This window comes from Ranitomeya imitator, chromosome 6 (assembly GCF_032444005.1).
Source record: "Ranitomeya imitator isolate aRanImi1 chromosome 6, aRanImi1.pri, whole genome shotgun sequence".
Lineage (NCBI taxonomy): Eukaryota > Metazoa > Chordata > Amphibia > Anura > Dendrobatidae > Ranitomeya > Ranitomeya imitator.
The window spans coordinates 52,821,307-52,842,254 of record NC_091287.1 but is presented as its reverse complement, the minus strand read 5'-3'; positions in this window follow the sequence as shown (position 1 = coordinate 52,842,254).

Here is a 20,948-nt window from a genome sequence, read left to right as displayed (position 1 = left end):
GGAATTTGCAAAACTGCATGTTGACAAGCCACAAATATTCTGGGAGAATGTCCTATGGGCAGATGAGACAAAAATGGAACTTTTTGGCAAGGCACATCAGCTCTATGTTCACAGACAAAAAAATGTAGCATATCAAGAAAAGAACACTGTCCCTACTGTGAAACATGGAGGAGGCTCTGTTATATTCTGGGGCTGCTTTGTGGCATCTGGCAGAAGGTGTCTGGAATCAGTGCAGGGTACAATGAAATCTCAAGACTATCAAGGGATTCTAGAGAGAAATGTGCTGCCCAGTGTCAGAAAGTTTGGTTCCAGTCGCAGGTCATGGGTCTTGCAATATCATAATGACCCAAAGCACAGCTGAAAACACCCAAGAATGGCTAAGAGGAAAACATTGGACTATTCTGAAGTTGCCTTCTATGAGCCCTGACTTAAATCCCATTGAGCATCTTTGGAAAGAGCTGAAACATACCGGAAAAGGTAAGCTTCAAACATGAGACAACTGGAGCAGCTTGCTCATGAGGAGTGGGTCAAAATACCTGTCGAGAGTTTCAGGAGTCTCATTAACAGTTACAGGAATCGTTTGATTTGCAGTGATTTCCTCAAAAGGTTGTGCAACAAAGTATTAAGTTAAGGGTACCATCATTTCTGTCCAGGCCTATTTCATGAGTTTTTTTTTATTATTCTCTGGAAGCATGGTTGAAAAACAATGTCTGACTTTCATTTGTTAATTTTCATAGATTTTTTATTTATTATTACTTTTGTCAGATTCAAGTTATTTCTGTCACCATTGTGGGTTTTTCTGTCATTAAACGAGGGGTACCAACAATATTGACCACATGTGTAGAAATTATCAGCACCGAAAAAATAAGTCCTTGTGATGTACACAAAACGAATGAAAATATCCAACCTTATTAGATAAAACTTCAAAAATGTATTAGTAACAGCTTAAACGCTTCCAGGTACATAAAAAATATAGCATCAAGCAGGGATAGACTTGGTATAAAATTCAGCTCTGTCATTTGAAAGCACACAGGTCCATTCTGTCCCTCACCCGAGCCTCAGATGAGGATCTCTATGACTCATATTACCTTGCCTTGAGGAAATCAAGATTTACTTATATTATTTATACAGCTACATAAGAATAAAAAATAATATCGCAATATAACAGACAAATACCAACAAACCATAACCAAGTACCATATTACCAATATACAGGCTTTGACTAGCCCACAAGAGATTTCTTCTGTGGGCCCCTGTGCAAAAGTGGGCCACCACCCTCTTATATTAGCAGTACTTGGCACAATATACTTCAAATGATGGTACTCAACCTTGGCACATGGAATGTGAGAACTCTACTGGATAATACTAAAGGTACCTTCACACATAACGATTTCGTTAACGATATCGTTGCAACGTCACGCTTTTTGTGACGTAGCAACGATCCCGCTAACGATCTCGTTATGTGTGACAGTGACCAACGATCAGGCCCCTGCTGGGAGATCATTGGTCGCTGGGGAATGATCAGGACCTTTTTTTGGTCGATGATCACACGCTGTCATCACTGGATCGGCGTGTGTGACGGCGTGAGTGACGAGGGCCTTGTGCAGTGCAGACTGCTGGACTGACCATCGCCTCATTGTGTCTAAGTGCAGGCTCCGCATCCTGCCTGTGAGGAGACCCCAAGGGCAGAAAGCGACAAAGAGGCTGAATTGTTATGACCTGGTGGTCAGGACAATAATGGACCTGGTGGTTAAGAGCACACGGAATGACCTGATAGTTACTGATAATAAGGACGAGCTCTGGGACGTGGGAACTCTGCTGAACGCAATCCCTAAACCTATCAAACACACTAGAAATAGCCGTGGATTGCGCCTAACGCTCCCTATGCAACTCGGCACAGCCTAAGGAACTAGCTAGCCCTGAAGATAGAAAAATAAAGCCTACCTTGCCTCAGAGAAATTCCCCAAAGGAAAAGGCAGCCCCCCACATATAATGACGGTGAGTAAAGATGAAAATACAAACACAGAGATGAAATAGATTTAGCAAAGTGAGGCCCGACTTACTGAACAGACCGAGGATAGGAAATGTTACTTTGCGGTCAGCACAAAAACCTACAAAAAGACCACGCAGAGGGCACAAAAAGACCCTCCGCACCGACTCACGGTGCGGAGGCGCTCCCTCTGCGTCCCAGAGCTTCCAGCAAGCAAGACAACAAATTAAATAGCAAGCTGGACAGAAAAATAGCAAACCAAAGAAATACAAACTGGAACTTAGCTTCTGATGGGAAGACAGGTCACAAGAACGATCCAGGAGTGAACGAGACCAATACTGGAACATTGACAGGTGGCATGGAGCAAAGATCTAAGTGGAGTTAAATAGAGCAGCAGCTAACGAATTAACCTCATCACCTGTGAAACTCAGAAACACCCACCAGAGGAAGTCCATGCACAGAACCAGCTGAAGTACCATTCATGACCACAGGAGGGAGCCCGACAACAGAATTCACAACAGTACCCCCCCTTGAGGAGGGGTCACCAAACCCTCACCAGAGCCCCCAGGCCGACCAGGATGAGCTAAATGAAAGGCACAAACCAGATCAGCAGCATGAACATCAGAGGCAAAAACCCAGGAATTATCTTCCTGACCATAACCCTTCCACTTGACCAGGTACTGGAGTTTCCGTCTCGAAACACGAGAATCCAAAATCTTCTCCACCACATACTCCAACTCCCCCTCAACTAACACCGGGGCAGGAGGATCAACGGATGGAACCACAGGCGCCACGTATCTCCACAATAACGACCTATGGAACACATTATGGATGGCAAACGAAGCAGGAAGGGCCAAACGAAATGACACAGGATTGTTAACCACAGAAATCTTATACGGACCAATGAAACGAGGCTTAAACTTAGGAGAGGAAACCTTCATAGGAACATAACGAGACGACAACCAAACCAAATCCCCAACACGAAGTCGGGAACCCACACAGCGCCGGCGGTTAGCGAAACGTTGAGCCTTCTCCTGGGACAATGTCAAATTGTCCACCACATGAGTCCAAATCTGCTGCAACCTATCCACCACAGTATCTACACCAGGACAGTCTGAAGACTCAACCTGCCCTGAAGAGAAACGAGGATGGAAACCAGAATTGCAGAAAAACGGCGAAACCAAAGTAGCCGAGCTGGCCCGATTATTAAGGGCGAACTCAGCCAACGGCAAAAAGGACACCCAATCATCCTGATCAGCAGAAACAAAGCGTCTCAGATATGTTTCCAAAGTCTGATTAGTTCGTTCGGTTTGGCCATTTGTCTGAGGATGGAAAGCCGAGGAAAAAGACAAATCAATGCCCATCCTAGCACAAAAGGATCGCCAAAACCTTGAAACAAACTGGGAACCTCTGTCAGAAACGATGTTCTCCGGGATACCATGTAAACGAACCACATGCTGGAAAAATAATGGCACCAAATCAGAGGAGGAAGGCAATTTAGACAAAGGTACCAAATGGACCATCTTAGAAAAGCGATCACAAACCACCCAAATGACCGACATCTTTTGAGAGATGGGGAGATCCGAAATAAAATCCATAGAAATATGCGTCCAGGGCCTCTTCGGGATCGGCAAGGGCAAAAACAACCCACTGGCACAAGAACAGCAGGGCTTAGCCCGAGCACAAGTACCACAGGACTGCACAAAAGAACGCACATCCCGCGACAAAGACGGCCACCAGAAGAATATAGCCACCAAATCTCTGGTACCAAAGATTCCAGGATGCCCAGCCAACACTGAACAATGAATCTCAGAGATAACTCTACTAGTCCATCTATCAGGGACAAACAGTTTCTCCGCTGGGCAACGGTCAGGTCTATCAGCCTGAAATTTTTGCAGCACCCACCACAAATCAGGGGAGATGGCAGACAAAATTACCCCCTCTTTGAGAATACCCGCCGGCTCAGGAACACCCGGAGAGTCAGGCACAAAACTCCTTGACAGGGCATCAGCCTTCACATTCTTAGAGCCCGGAAGGTACGAAGCCACAAAATCAAAACGGGAGAAAAATAACGACCATCGAGCCTGTCTAGGATTCAACCGTTTGGCAGACTCAAGATAAGTCAAATTCTTGTGATCTGTCAAGGCCACCACGCGATGCTTGGCTCCTTCCAGCCAATGACGCCACTCCTCGAATGCCCACTTCATAGCCAACAATTCACGATTACCAACATCATAGTTACGCTCAGCAGGCGAAAACTTTCTAGAAAAGAAAGCACATGGCTTCATCACCGAGCCATCAGAACTTCTCTGCGACAAAACAGCCCCTGCTCCAATCTCAGAAGCATCAACCTCAACCTGAAACGGAAGCGAAACATCTGGCTGGCACAACACAGGGGCAGAAGAAAAACGACGCTTCAACTCCTGAAAAGCCTCTACAGCCGCAGAAGACCAATTGACCACATCAGCACCCTTCTTGGTCAAATCAGTCAACGGTTTAGCAACAGTAGAAAAATTAGCGATGAAGCGCCGATAAAAATTAGCAAAGCCCAGGAACTTTTGCAGGCTCTTCACAGATGTCGGCTGAGTCCAATCATAAATGGCCTGGACTTTATCAGGGTCCATCTCGATAGTAGAAGGGGAAAAAATGACCCGCAAAAATGAAACCTTCTGAACTCCAAAGAGACACTTTGACCCCTTCACAAACAAGGAAATCGCACGAAGGACCTGGAACACCATTCTGACCTGCTTCACATGAGACTCCCAATCATCCGAAAAGACCAAAATATCATCCAAATACACAATCAGGAATTTATCCAGGTACTCTCGGAAGATGTCATGCATAAAGGACTGAAATACTGATGGAGCATTGGAAAGCCCGAATGGCATAACCAGGTACTCAAAATGGCCCTCGGGCGTATTAAATGCTGTTTTCCATTCATCGCCTTGTTTAATACGCACAAGATTATACGCCCCTCGAAGATCTATCTTGGTGAACCAACTATCCCCTTTAATACGAGCAAACAAATCAGACAGCAACGGCAAAGGATACTGAAATTTGACTGTAATTTTATTAAGAAGGCGGTAATCAATACAAGGTCTCAAAGAACTATCCTTCTTGACCACAAAAAAGAACCCTGCTCCTAACGGTGATGACGACGGGCGAATATGGCCTTTCTCCAAGGATTCCTTTATATAACTCCGCATAGCGGCATGTTCTGGCACAGATAAATTGAACAATCGGCCCTTAGGAAACTTACTACCAGGAATCAAATTAATTGCACAATCGCAATCCCTATGAGGAGGTAGGGCACTGGCTTTGGGCTCATCAAATACATCCCGATAATCCGACAAAAACTCTGGAACTTCAGAAGGAGTGGAAGACGAAATAGACAAAAATGGAACATCACCATGTACCCCCTGGCAACCCCAGCTGGACACAGACATAGATTTCCAGTCCAATACTGGATTATGAACCTGTAGCCATGGCAACCCCAAAACAACCACATCATGCAGATCATGCAACACCAGAAAGCGGATATCCTTCTGATGTGCAGGAGCCATGCACATGGTCAATTGGGTCCAATACTGAGGCTTATTCTTGGCCAAAGGCGTAGCATCAATTCCTCTCAATGGAATAGGATACTGCAAGGGCTCCAAGAAAAAACCACAGTGCCTGGCAAACTCCAAGTCCATCAAATTCAGGGCAGCGCCTGAATCCACAAATGCCATAACAGAATAGGATGACAAAGAGCAAATCAGAGTAACAGACAATAGAAATTTAGACTGTACCGTACCAATGGTGGCAGACCTAGCGAACCACTTAGTGCGCTTAGGACAATCGGAGATAACATGAGTGGAATCACCACAGTAAAAACATAGCCCATTCCGACGTCTGTGTTCTTGCCGTTCAGCTCTGGTCAAAGTCCTATCACATTGCATAGGCTCAGGCCCATGCTCAGATAGTACTGCCAAATGGTGCACAGCTTTACGCTCACACAAGCGTCGATCGATCTGAATGGCCAAGGACATAGACTCATTCAGACCAGCAGGCATGGGAAACCCCACCATGACATCCTTAAGGGCTTCAGAGAGACCCTTTCTGAAGATTGCTGCCAGGGCACATTCATTCCACTGAGTGAGCACAGACCACTTTCTAAACTTCTGACAATATATCTCCGCTTCATCCTGACCCTGACACAGAGCCAGCAAGATTTTCTCTGCCTGATCCACTGAATTAGGTTCGTCATAAAGCAATCCAAGCGCCAGGAAAAACGCATCAACATCACGCAATGCCGGATCTCCTGGTGCAAGGGAAAATGTCCAGTCTTGAGGGTCACTGTTGTGAATTCTGTGGCCAAGCTCCCTCCTGTGGTCGTGAGTGGTACTTCGGCTGGTTCTGTCTATGAGCTTCCTTTGGTGGATGAGAGTGGTACTGCGGCTTCTGGGTTTTCTTCCTCAGGTGATGAGGTTAAGTCGTTAGGTGCTGCTCTATTTAACTCCACCTGGTGCTTTGATCCTGGCCTCCAGTCAATGTTCTAGTATTGGTCTTGCTTCCTCCTGGATCGTTCCTGTGGCCTGTCTTTCCTGCATAAGCTAAGTTCTGCTTGTGTTACTTTTGTTTGCTATATTTTCTGTCCAGCTTGCTATATTGGTTTTTCTTGCTTGCTGGAAGCTCTGAGACGCAGAGGGAGCACCTCCGTACCGTTAGTCGGTGCGGAGGGTCTTTTTGCCCCTCTGCGTGGTTGTTTGTAGGTTTTTGTGTTGACCGCAAAGCTATCTTTCCTATCCTCGGTCTATTTAGTAAGTCGGGCCTCACTTTGCTAAATCTGTTTCATCTCTGTGTTTGTATTTTCATCTTAACTCACAGTCATTATATGTGGGGGGCTGCCTTTTCCTTTGGGGAATTTCTCTGAGGCAAGGTAGGCTTATTTTTCTATCTTCTGGGCTAGTTAGTTTCTCAGGCTGTGCCGAGTTGCATAGGGAGCGTTAGGTGCAATCCACGGCTACCTCTAGTGTGGTGTGATAGGATTAGGGATTGCGGTCAGCAGAGTTCCCACGTCTCAGAGCTCGTCCTATGTTTTTGGTAATTGTCAGGTCACTTTGTGTGCTCTGAACTTCAAGGTCCATTGTGGTTCTGAATTACCTGTTCATAACAGGTCACCACGTAACAAAGAAATAATGATCTTTACTTGTTGAACAGGGTCACCTGAGGAGCGAGGTTTCAAGGCAAGAAACAATTTACAATTATTTTTGAAATTCAAGAACTTAGATCTATCACCATAAAACAAATCAGGAATTGGAATCCTAGGCTCTGACATCGGATTCTGAACCACAAAATCTTGAATGTTTTGTATCCTTGTAGTGAGATTATCCATCCAAGAGGACAGACCTTGAATGTCCATGTTTACACCAGTGTCCTGAACCACCCAGAGGTAAAGGGGAAAATAGAGACAAAACACACTGCAAAGAAAAAAAAATGGTCTCAGAACTTCTCTTATCCCTCTATTGAGATGCATTAGTACTTTGGGCCACCTGTACTGTTATGACCTGGTGGTCAGGACAATAATGGACCTGGTGGTTAAGAGCACACGGAATGACCTGATAGTTACTGATAATAAGGACGAGCTCTGGGACGTGGGAACTCTGCTGACCGCAATCCCTAAACCTATCAAACACACTAGAAATAGCCGTGGATTGCGGTTAATGCTCCCTATGCAACTCGGCACAGCCTAAGGAACTAGCTAGCCCTGAAGATAGAAAAATAAAGCCTACCTTGCCTCAGAGAAATTCCCCAAAGGAAAAGGCAGCCCCCCACATATAATGACGGTGAGTAAAGATGAAAATACAAACACAGAGATGAAATAGATTTAGCAAAGTGAGGCCCGACTTACTGAACAGACCGAGGATAGGAAATGTTACTTTGCGGTCAGCACAAAAACCTACAAAAAGACCACGCAGAGGGCGCAAAAAGACCCTCCGCACCGACTCACGGTGCGGAGGCGCTCCCTCTGCGTCCCAGAGCTTCCAGCAAGCAAGACAACAAATTAAATAGCAAGCTGGACAGAAAAATAGCAAACCAAAGAAATACAAACTGGAACTTAGCTTCTGATGGGAAGACAGGTCACAAGAATGATCCAGGAGTGAACGAGACCAATACTGGAACATTGACAGGTGGCATGGAGCAAAGATCTAAGTGGAGTTAAATAGAGCAGCATCTAACGAATTAACCTCGTCACCTGTGAAACTCAGAAACACCCACCAGAGGAAGTCCATGGACAGAACCAGCTGAAGTACCATTCATGACCACAGGAGGGAGCCTGACAACAGAATTCACAACACTGAATATCTATAAGCTGCAAAATAAAAGAATTACAAGGGAATTTGTCAAAGACCTTGATGGCAGACTTTTAAATATACCGCAGGTAGAGGAGATTGGCATTGAGGAACAGTGGACAATTCTGAGAGATGCTGTTTATAATACTGCTCTGGAGCATCTCGGATCAGCAGCCAGAAATAATCAAGACTGGTTCGATGAAAACGACGAGGAAATAAAGACTTTCCTAGAAGAGAAACATCAGTGGTACAAGGTGTATCAAAATGACCCCATGTCGTTAGCTAAGAAAGGTGTCTTTACCAACATAAAAAGAAAGGTACAGATCAAGCTACGCGAGAAACAGGATAACTGGTTTAGCAAGAAGGCCAATGAAATTCAGGGCTATGCAGATACCTATAACCAGAAAGGCTTCTACGATGCACTCAAAACTGTATATAGAACCCAGTCATCAAGCTCTTCAGCTCTGCTTAACGCAGATGGAACTAAGCTGCTGACAGAAAAGAAACAAATTCTTGAGCAAAGGACTGAGCACTTTAATAATATTCTTAATCGCCCTGCCAATATCAATGATGAGGCTATTGCTCGCCTGCCCCAGGTAGAAATCAACAAATCAACAAGGAGCTTGATGTTCTTCCAAGTGGAGATGAAGTCAGGAAAGCAGTAAAACAACTTTCTTGTGGATAAGCACCCGGAAATGATGCTATACCTACTGAGGTATATAAAGTTGGTGGTACTGCTCTGATGCAAATGGTGACCAAACTATTCCAGTATATGTGGAAAAAGGAACAGGTTCCACAACAGATGAAAGATGCCAGTATAGTTCACATATACAAGAGGAAAGGTAATCGCCAATCTTGTGACAACCGTCAAGGCATCTTCCTTCTCTCCACTGCAGGAAAGATATTGGCTCGTCTCTTGCTCAACCGCCTTTTACATCACCTTGAGCAAGGTCTATTACCCGAAAGCCACTGTGGTTTCCATGCTAAAGGTGGAACAGTTGATATGGTCTTTTCAGCACGTCAACTTCAGGAAAAGTGCCAAGAGCAATACCATGACCTTTAGGTAAGTTTTGTTGATTTGACCAAGGCTTTCAACACAGTCAGTAGAGATGGCCTGAGGAAGATCATGGCAAAATTCGGCTGCCCGAGCAAATTCATCTCAATCGTCCGGCAGTTCCATGATGTCATGATGGTGAAGGTTCTGAACGATGGAGACAAATCTGAGGCTTTCCCAGTAACAAACGGCGTCAAACAAGGCTGTGTGCTTGCTCCAACCCTGTTCAGTATGCTACTCTCTGCAATGTTAAGTGATGTCTTTAACAACTCTGAAGATGGAATCCAGGTTAGGTACAGTACTGATGGCAAGCTCTTCAACCCAAAATGCCTGAAGGTGGTTACGAAAGTGTATGAGACTGTTATCCGTGAATTATTATTTGCTGATAACTGTGCACTTAATGCTAACACTGAAGATCAGATGCAGCATGAAATGGACTGTTTTTCGCAAGCTTGTGACAGTTTTGGTTTCGAGATCAACATTAGAAAAACTGAAGTCATGTATCAACCTGTTCCAGGAAAACTATACAAGGAGCCACGTATCACGGTAAAGGAGTAAAACCTCCAGTCGATAACTTCACCTACTTAGGAAGCACACTTTCCCGTGAAGTAACCATAGACGCTGAGGTTAACAACAGAATCGCCAAAGCCAGTGCCGCCTTCGGGAGACTGCGTAAAAACATCTAGGAACAAAGGAGACTCAGCCTTACCACCAAGCTGAATGTCTATTGCGCGGTGGTCCTCACCACACTTCTCTATTCTAACGAGATCTGGACAGTCTACAGCCGGCATGCTAAGCAGCTTAATCATTTTCACATGAGTTGCCTCCGCAGACTCCTCCACATCAGGTGGCAAGACAATGTCCTGGACACAGCAATTCTGGAACAAACTGGGCTCTGCAGCGTTTACACTCTCCTGCTGAAAGTCCAAGCCAGGTGGGCTGGACACGTGGTCAGAATGCCTGACAGCCGACTACCAAAACAACTGCTGTACGGAGAACTGTGCCAAGGAAAGCGAGCAGTTGGGGGGCAGAAGAAGCGCTATAAAGACTGCCTTAAGGTGTCTCTCACAAACCTGAAAGTCAACACCAATGAATTGGAAGAGCTTGCCCTGGATCTTCCAGGTTGGCGGGGCAGGACCAGCTTGGGAGCACGTGCAGCTGAAGATAGGAAAATATTTGATGCAAAAAGAAAGCGCGCTGTCCGCAAAGCACAAGTTGAATCTGGTGTACTGACCACATCTGCTTCCTTATGTCAAGTATGTGGGTGAACCTTCAGGGCCCGGATTGGATTCATCAGCCACCTCCAGACCCATAATTACTAATTCTCTTCTAACCCTGAAGCCATGGTCATCTTCGACTACGAAGGACGAACATCATACTTGAATCACTATACATGTATACAGAGAAAGGCGGCATCTTATTCACTTAACTTAATCTACCCAGTTCATTGTTATATAAATTTGTGATTGAGCATAATGTCACATTTGTATGTAGTTGAAAAGTGGGGCCCTGGAGTTGGTTACTGGTGGTCCCTTGGCACCCCAGTCTGACACTGTCAGTATATACCGTAGTGATAATATTTACTTATTTTATGCTTATATTGCATTATCACATTCTGCAGCGCTTTACAGACATTACCATCACTGTCCCCTTTGAGGCCCACAATCTAAGTTCCCTATCAGTATATTTTTGGGGTGTGGAAGGAAACCGGAGAACTTCGGAAATCCATGCAAAGGGAGAACAAATTGTTGTTCATTGTTGTCGTTCATTTTCTTTTGTCCTTTGCATTGAGTCCAGACTGCAATGATCATCCCCCAAACAGCACCCTATAGTGTTAGTCCAAACCACAGCCCCCTATATAGTATGATGGTCCCGCCAAACAGCATCCTATATAGTATGATTGTCCTTGCATATAGTATGATAGTACTCCCAACAGACCCCCATAGAGTACGATTATCCCCCATAGAGCATGATGATCTCCCCAAAAGAACCCTATATATTATGGTGGTCTACCCCAAAGCCCCCATATAGAATGATGCTTACCCCAACAGCCCCTATATAGTATTATGGTCCCCCCAACAGCCTCTTATATAGTAAGGTGGTTCCCCCATTAAGTAAGATGGTCCCCCAAACAGCACCTTATAGAGTATGGTGGTCCACCCCTCATTCCCTTATATAGTATGATGGTCCCCCACAGCACCTAAAAATAAAAAATCCCTATAGTCAAGTTATCTAGATGTCCTGTCCTCCAAAGCGTCCATCTCCTCTTCTGTTTGGTCTAGCAGTGGACGCTGCTAGCGCGATGCAGTGACATCACACCGCCAATGTCACCAGTGTGCACCGGCCTCCAGTCGGTCACAGACAGAAGGTAAAGCTGCAGCCTGTCTGGGTAAGTGATCAAGTCTGTAGCTCTGTGCTCCATCACAACTGTTAATCATGTTGGCATCCTGAGGACACTGTTACTCTTACCAGCGTAGCAGGGAATGCGGCACACGGCCGGACCAGCCCTTTTGGCATTTGCCAGATGGCCAGTCCAGCCCTGGCATCAAGGCAAAAACAGAGGCGTTTCGGATAAAGTACTGTCCTTAGTCATGGTTATTTAGGGCATGATACAGTTATATGAAAAGGTTTAGGCACCCCTATTAATCTTAAGCTTAATGTTTTATAAAAATTGTTTTTTTGCAACAGCTATTTCAGTTTCATATATCTAATAACTGTTGGACACAGTAATGTTTCTGCCTTGAAATGAGGTTTATCGTACTAACAGAAAATCTGCAATCGTAAGCCAAGTTATCCCGAGAATTTAGCTTACCGCGAGAACTGCAGTGGACGGGGGACTTCCGGCGCCGGGACAGGTAAGACCTCATTTAAATTAGGAGACATGCGTAGTAAGCTGCCTTTACACAGTTACTACGCATGTGAATAATCATTAGATGACATTTTACCGCATCTAATGACTATCTATAGGAAATTTACGGTGCGGCGACGGAGCGTCGCCACATTGTAAACAGACATGCTGCGTTCTGAAAAGACGCGCCGCATGTCTGTTTTCACGGGTCTGCCGCCTGCGTGTTTTACCGCATAGTGGAGATGGGATTTCATGAAAACCCCTCCACTATGCTGTAACATCTGGACACTGTGTGTTTGACACTGCGGTTCTATGCAGCATCAAACATGCAGCATTTCCTGACCGTGGAAATGGAGCGCCCCCAGTAGGGCAGTGGGGTACTCGGGGCCGGGCCCTTCGGTTCTCAAGGGGGATGTCACGGTGGCAGACCTGGTCCGTGGCCCTAGGGACGTCCGTTGATAAAAGGGAAAGGTCTTTAAAGGGGAAATGTTCATGACGCCACCTGTGGTATTCGGTCAGGGTGACCGACGCTGTTTAGGGGTCCGCTGGGGTGATGTTATGGCAGCTAGATGGTATACCTTCCCACAGGTGAAGTATGTCCCCAGGGCTTCCCTTAGTGTAGATGGTGGATGGTGTGAGGCGCAGTGAAGAACGAGGATACAAGGTTGCAGTCTCTTTACCTTTTACTGAAGGCTTCAGCGTCCACAGTCCAGAGCAACAGATCACAGGGCAGGCAGAGTCCGGCCGGTCTGAAGGCAAATCCAGAGTCCCCTTATCCAGTTGGAAATCAGTAGCCTTCCTCTAGTGCCTAGGTGTTGTAGTACCTCCCTGCTGTGCGTCTCGGTAAGGTCCTCACAACTGTTGTTTGTGTTCTAGATGTTATGTCTCTTTCTCTCTCTTTCCCCCTGATGGTAAGGATAGGACAAACCCATATGACTGATGGCCTGAGGCTTTTTACAAGGATACTATCACACCCCGGCCCCCACAGTTGCCACCATGCCTCCTGGGTATAAGGTCGGGCAACTAATATGGAACTAGCTGTCCTGCCGGTCTCTGGAGCCAGGCTTGGAGACGATGACTCCCTCGGTGTTCCGGCTACAGGCTTCTGCGCCTCAGAAAGGAGGCAGCCTTTTACAGGGCAGAACTCCTTCTGGTTTCCTCTCCTTTTGCTATGACTTCGTTTCTCACTCTCAGCAATGCACTTCCTTTCAATGTCTCTTCCTTTGGATGCTGCCACATTGGTAAGCAGGCGCAGCTCCGTGTCCTTCTGTCTAGGCCTCTGACAGGATCCCACCCCTGTCAGGGACCCACTACCTGAGTGGAGCTCAGATAGCAGCTTACTGAGTGTAGCCCAGCCAGCCTCCGCCAGACTGGTGCTGCCTGGGTGAAACCCAGCTCGCTTCTGTCTAACTTCCCGTCCAACCCACCAGTTTTACCTGATTGTGAGGAGTGCCCTACTAAATAGGAACATAGCTCCCCCTGGCAGACTGGAGTGCGAAGTGTGTTGTGTGGTTTGTGATACCTGGTAAAGTGATCTCCTTTATTGCCTTCAGATGTAACATCACTCCCCTTGGTGGAAGAATGACATTACTGCAACGACCAGGACCCTGGGGCGCTGCAGAAACACACCCTTACAAACATAATATATTCAATTTACCATCACAACTTTCTACAATTTAGGATTTTGACCACTTAAACTAAATGAAATATAAAATATACAAATCTTACATGACTTAGAAAAGTGGAATATTGTGGAGATTTCTGACCTTCCACGTGGAAAGCACAGGATTTGTCCATGAGCTGAAGAATCACTACTAGATATCATATATTCTATTGAACCACTAAGACATTTCTTTTTGCTGTAGATAAGAATCTGTTCTAAGATATGTGTCTGTTTTTATTTTATTCCAATTTATAATTTATTTAATCAAAAACAGTTTTGCAAAAATTTGTTCCAAGAAACCTCCCAGCTGCTTGTCTCTCAGCATCTCAATTCCCCTTTCTTTCAGCCTTCTCTTCTGGTATTTCTAATCCCTCTTGAGCAGGTTTATGTTTAGAATGTATTCTTTAAATGTGCAATTCTTGAATATTACTTTCCGTCATCCCATATCTCAGGCAGCCTCTAAGGACCTTCTTTATCGAAACATCAACTCAAGTGAAACAGAGCATCTACTGGGAGACGACGCTATATTGAAGTAGACTGCATAAAATGAGACATAAAAACTATGCCCCTATATAAATCACTTCTAAGGTTACACTGGGAATATGGAGATCAGTTTTGGGCACTGTACTATAGCAGGAACATAGTAGAGAGGGTTTTCATATGTAGGTAATAAATAAAGTAAAATAAAGTAAAATAAAGGTGAAAGTGATCTTAACCCTTAACCCCTTCATGACCCGTGTGAGCCATGTGAGGGCTTATTTTTTGCGGGATGAGCTGTACTTTTGTACTACATCATTGGTTTTAGTATGTCATGTACTAGAAAACAGGAAAAATTCCAAGTGCGCTGAAATTGCAAAAAAAAGTGCAATCCCACACTGTTTATTTGTTTGGCTTTTTTGCTAGGTTCACTAAATGCAAAAACTGACCTGCCATTTTGATTCTCCAGGTCATTATGAGTTCATAGACACCAAACATGTCTAGGTTATTTTTTATATAAGCGATGAAGCCAAAAAATTCCAAACTTTGCTAAAAAAAAAAAAAAAAAAAGCCCCATTTTCCGATATCCGTAGCGTCTCCATTTTTCGTGATCTGGGGTCGGTTGAGGCCTTTTTTTTTGTGTGCCGAGCTAATGTTTTTAATTATACCATTTTGATGCAGATACGTTCTTTTGATCGCCTGCCAGAATTACTTTTTTTGGTCACCGCGACATTTCCTTAAAATGCAATGTTGCGGTGACCAACAAAACGTAATTCTGGCGTTTTGAATCTTTTCTCGCTATGCCATTTAGCCATCAGGTTAAATCCGTTTTTTATTGATAGATCGGGCGATTCTGAACTCAGTGATACCAAATATGTGTAGGTTTGATTTTTTTTTTTTTTATTGTTTTATTTTGAATGGGGTGAAAGGGGGGTGATTTAAACTTTTACAATGTTTTTTTCATATTTTTTTTAAAAATTTTTTTTACTTTTGCCATGCTTCAATAGCCTCCATGGGAGGTTAGAAACTGACACAACTCGATCGCCTCTGCTACATAGGAGCGAAGCTCATATTGCTCCTATGTAGTAGAATTGTTGCATTGCTATGAGCGCCGACCACAGGGCGCCGACCACTTTTTTATTTGTTGCGCTACCAAAATATTTTCTGCATATGGTGCTGTTTTTTATTTTTATCAACCTTTTTTTTTTTTTTTTAAAGCACTAATACAGCATTTATTTTATTTCACTGCTGATAGTGGAGCTACTAATATTATATTTACCAGCCGCTGTCCTCAGCTCTTTCCGGCGCTGCTCCGGTCCTGAACCGCCATCTTGTGACTGCAACTCCTGACTGACGAGAAGTCAAAGATAAAGGTCACAAGCTGTCAATAAAAGTCTATGAGAGTCTTGTTCAGGTCTCCTAGACTTACATTGAGTTGTGACTTCCACCCACCCAGCAAACAATGGAGTGAACCCACAGGTCACAAACTGCAGAGTGGCACAGGTAAAAGATGAAGACAGCAGCTGGTGAGTGCAAGACTAGGGAATGGGAACTTAGATTAGCAGCACCGCTCCAAAGCGGCAATAAAAAACCGCTGGAGTCATGCTTTAAAATTTTATTCAAGGATATAAATAAAAAAAGTAAAGGAGTTATTTTCTTTATTTTTAAAATTTGCATTTTTTTTTTTACTTTTTATTTATTGACTTTTTATTGCAGAAGGAAAAGAATAGGCCATTCCACTGAGGTTGGCGATTGTCTTCAGTGGTTATGTATACTCTAGTTGTGAAATAACTATAGCATTCTGCAAACAATTATCCTAACAGAGAAGGAAAGGCAAAGCTATACTCGGGATGGGTGAGTGATACCTTTTCTTATTATTTTAACCTACTGCTGGCTGTGGGTGTAAAATACTGTATTCTTGGGAAAACTTTTTTACCTATAGTAAAAGTTTTATATTTGTTCAGAACTGTGTATCAGAAAAAAAAGTACCCTAAGGACTGCACAGATATACAAAATTTGGGTTTATGAAAATTGCTTCAAATCCAATGACTGATTCTTATGTTTTCTTAAGCCCTGATTTAAAATAAAACCCTTCAATTTTTAACCATCATGGATGGATTTTTTCGCAAAATGCACGTTAAATCACATACAAGCGAGATGAACAAGAGAAATCTTTACTGTAGACAAAAATGTACACAATAATTTATATTATTGAACATTCATTCTGCTTCTGCAACTTTTTTGGAAATTTATTCTTACTCCTTTTCCTTTTCTTTTCTAAGTTTCTCTTGATACTTTTTCTCTTATAGAATGTCTGCGCATCTTCTCTGTGAAGCATCCAGCAGTAGTCACCCATCATGTTCACGTTCCAACTACCTTGGTATCATCGTTCCATCTCCTTGATATCCTGATGAAATCTTTTCCCTTGCTCTTCGCTAACAGCACCAAGGTTTTCAGGAAAGTAGACCAAATGGGAACTTAAAAAATGTCCTGTAACTTCAAATTCATCAGACAACCCAAGGCTTTGAAAAGTTTCTCCACGATGGACTTAAATTTGGGATCTCTGTTGTTACCTAGAAATTTCTTCCTGGCTTCTTTAAAAAAAATCCAAAGTCCTTTTCTCAATAGCTTTCATTTTAGATTTTGAACACATCGTCCTTCTGAATATCCTAACCTACAAAACTGCCTTCCTTCAGTGTTTCTTCGGTCAGTTTCTGAAACTTGGTACCCAGATAATTCCAAGTCACTCCTTCTTTTGGTAGCTTTCACAAACTGCTTTATCAGTCCAAGCTTAATGTGTAGTGGTGGCAGAACATTAGTGGGATCAACTAAGCTTTCTGCATCTATGTTCTTGAGTCTAGGTTGTAAAGATATTCTCGTTGGCCAACTTTTTTGGCTCCAGTGATGAGTCCTATCCCGGCTGTCCCATTCACACAAAAAGCATTGGTACTTCTTGTATCCTCCTTGATGCCCAAAGATCAAAGAAAAAACTTTCAGATCACCACATAATGACCATTATGACCAGAAAGTTAAATTTCTTGAGAATAAAGTCAAATTTCTTATAGCTTTCCTTCAAGTGTAGAGAATGCCCTGCAGGCACTGAAGTATACTTGCTGCCATTGTGCAGTAGCACAGCTTTCAAACTTTTTTTGGATTTTGGATGAATCAATAAAGAGTCTCCATGCACTCACATTGTAGTCAATCTTACATTTTTCCTTCAGCCTAATACACTGGAGGAAAGTCATTAGAAAAGCATGGAAAGAATTCCTTTTCTCTGCTTCTGTACCATGAAAAACAGGTACCAGGAGCCAGCAGGTTCTTTTCCTTTAGTCTAGAGCATAAAAGTTCTGCAGAATATTTAGATGATGTACAATAACAAATTGTATTGTGGTACCGTGTTAGCCAGAAAAATCGATGTGAATACTTTTCTGCCCAATGATGACAGAAGTATTCTGGGAGTGATACCTTTATTGGCTAACCAGAAAATAATATGTTTGCAAGCTTTCAGAGCACAGAGGCTCCTTCTTCAGGCAAGATTACATTACATTACATCTTGCCTTGAAGAAGTTGTCTTCCAGAAACTGGCAGTAGGTCTGGGAGTTGAGCTTCACTCCATCCTCAACCCGAAAAGGTCCCACAAGTTCATCTTTGATGATACCAGCCCATACCAGTACCCCACCTCCACCTTGCTGGCATCTGAGTCGGAGTGGAGCTCTCTGCCCTTTACTGATCCAACCTCTGGCCCATCGAGAGTCACTCTCATTTCATCAGTCCATAAAACCTTTGAAAAGTCAGTCGAAAGATATTTCTTGGACCAATCTTGATGTTTTATCTTCTATTTCTTGCTCAAAGGTGGTCGTTTTTCAGCCTTCCTTACCTTGGCCATGTCCCTGAGTATCGCACACCTTGTGCTTTTTGTTACTCCAGTAACATTGCAGCTCTGAAATATGGCAAAACTGGTGGCAAATGGCATCTTGGCAGCTTCACGCTTGATTTTCCTCAATTCATGGGCAGTTATTTTGCGCCTTTTTTGCCCAACACGCTTCTTGCGACCCTGTTATATAATAATAATTTTTATTTATATAGCGCCAACATATTCCGCAGCGCTTTACAACTTATAGAGGGGACTTGTACAGACAATAGACATTACAGCAAAACAGAGATCACAGTTCAAAACAGATACCAAGAGGAATGAGGGCCCTGCTCGCAAGCTTACAAACTATAAGGAAAAGGGGAGACACGAGAGGTGGATGGTAACAATTGCTTTAGTTATTCGGACCAGCCATAGTGTAAAGGTACCTTCACACTAAACGATATCGCTAGCGATCCGTGACGTTGAAGCGTCCTGGCTAGCGATATCGTTCAGTTTGACACGCAGCAGCGATCAGAATCCTGCTGTGATGTCGTTGGTCGGGGCTAGAAGGCCAGAACTTTATTTGGTCGCTGGATCTCGTGTGTGACGCCGATTCAGCGATGTCTTCGCTGGTAACCAGGGTAAACATCGGGTTACTAAGCGCAGGGCCGCGCTTAGTAACCCGATGTTTACCCTGGTTACCATCCTAAAAGTAAAAAAAACAAACGCTTCATACTTACCTTCCGCTGTCTGTCCTCCGGCGCTGTGCTTTCCTGCACTCACTGTGAGCACAGCGGCCGGAAAGCAGAGCGGTGACGTCACCGCTCTGCTTTCCGGCCGCTGTGCTCACAGCCAGTACAGAGAAGCAGAAGAAATCCCCAAACGATTTCCAAAATAAACATAAAATCTAACCTTTATTCATAATATTAAAAACATACGTGTGCACTTGACAAGAAACCATCACCAATTAATACAAACGTACTATAGGAAAGGCCGGAACAGTGCCAAGCCCTACGATTTCTATATGCCCCCTACCTACCTGCGGAGGTTGGCACCCTATTAACCCTACGCCGTGGCGCCCCCGCTCCTCGCCGGCTATCCCTGCTATCCCTACTACGCCCTAATAGGACAAGTACAGAAAAATATCACATATACTATGTATGAATGTGGATAACTTGCCATTATCATATTTAAGCTGGCCAGAAACAGAGAATGATAAATGAAGGGAGCAAAGGGACACAGATCACCAAGTCAGTCCAGTACCCTAGATCTAGTTAGATAGTTACACTGATTTTTTGTCCCTTCAAGTTATCCACATTCATACATAGTATATGTGATATTTTTCTGTACTTGTCCTATTAGGGCGTAGTAGGGATAGCAGGGATAGCCGGCGAGGAGCGGGGGCGCCACGGCGTAGGGTTAATAGGGTGCCAACCTCCGCAGGTAGGTAGGGGGCATATAGAAATCGTAGGGCTTGGCACTGTTCCGGCCTTTCCTATAGTACGTTTGTATTAATTGGTGATGGTTTCTTGTCAAGTGCACACGTATGTTTTTAATATTATGAATAAAGGTTAGATTTTATGTTTATTTTGGAAATCGTTTGGGGATTTCTTCTGTGAATTTAGTCTAAGCTACCCTAAACATTTATATTGTAAACTGTGAGAGACCAGTACAGAGAAGCACAGCGCCGGGGACAGACAGCGGAAGGTAAGTATGTACTGTTTGTTTTTTTTACTTTTAGGATGGTAACCAGGGTAAACATCGGGTTACTAAGCGCGGCCCTGCGCTTAGTAACCCGATGTTTACCCTGGTTACCGGCATCGTTGGTCGCTGGAGAGCGGTCTGTGTGACAGCTCTCCAGCGACCAAACAGCGACGCTGCAGCGATCCGGATCGTTGTCTGGATCGCTGCAGCGTTGTTTAGTGTGAAGGTACCTTTAGGCTCGGGTGTTCATGTAAAGCTGCATGAACCAGTTAACTGCCTAAGTATGTAACAGTACAGACACAGAGGGCTATTAACTGCATAAAGTGTATGAGAACATGATGCAAGGAACCTGATTATGTTGTTTTTTTTTTAATAGGCCACACAGGGATAGTTAGGTTAATGCATTGAGGCGGTAGGCCAGTCTGAACAAATGAGTTTTTAGGGCACGCTTAAAACTGTGGGGATTGGGGATTCATCGTATTAACCTAGGTAGTGCATTCCAAAGAATCAGCGCAGCACATGTAAAGTCTTGGAGACGGGAGTGGGAGGTTCTGATTATTGAGGATGCTAACCTGAGGTCATTAGTGGAGCGGAGGGCACGGGTAGGGTGGTAGACTGAGATCAGAGAGGAGATGTAGGGTGGTGCTGAGCCATGGAGTGCTTTGTGGATGAGGGTAGTAGTTTTGTACTGGATTCTGGAGTGGATGGGTAACCAGTGTAATGACTGGCACAAGATAGAGGCATCGGTGTAACGGTTGGTGAGGAATATGATCCTGGCAGCAGCATTCAGGACAGATTGGAGCGGGGAGAGTTTGGTAAGAGGGAGGCCGATTAGTAGAGAGTTACAATAGTCCAGACGAGAATGAATAAGGGTACGTTCACACTAGCGTTGCGCCGCCCTGCGTCGGCGACGCAACGCACGACGCATCGAAAAACGCGCGCAAACGCGCGCAAAAACGCGCGCGTTTTGCGACGCGTGCGTCGTTTTTGACCAAAATCGGACACACAGAAAATGCAACTTGTA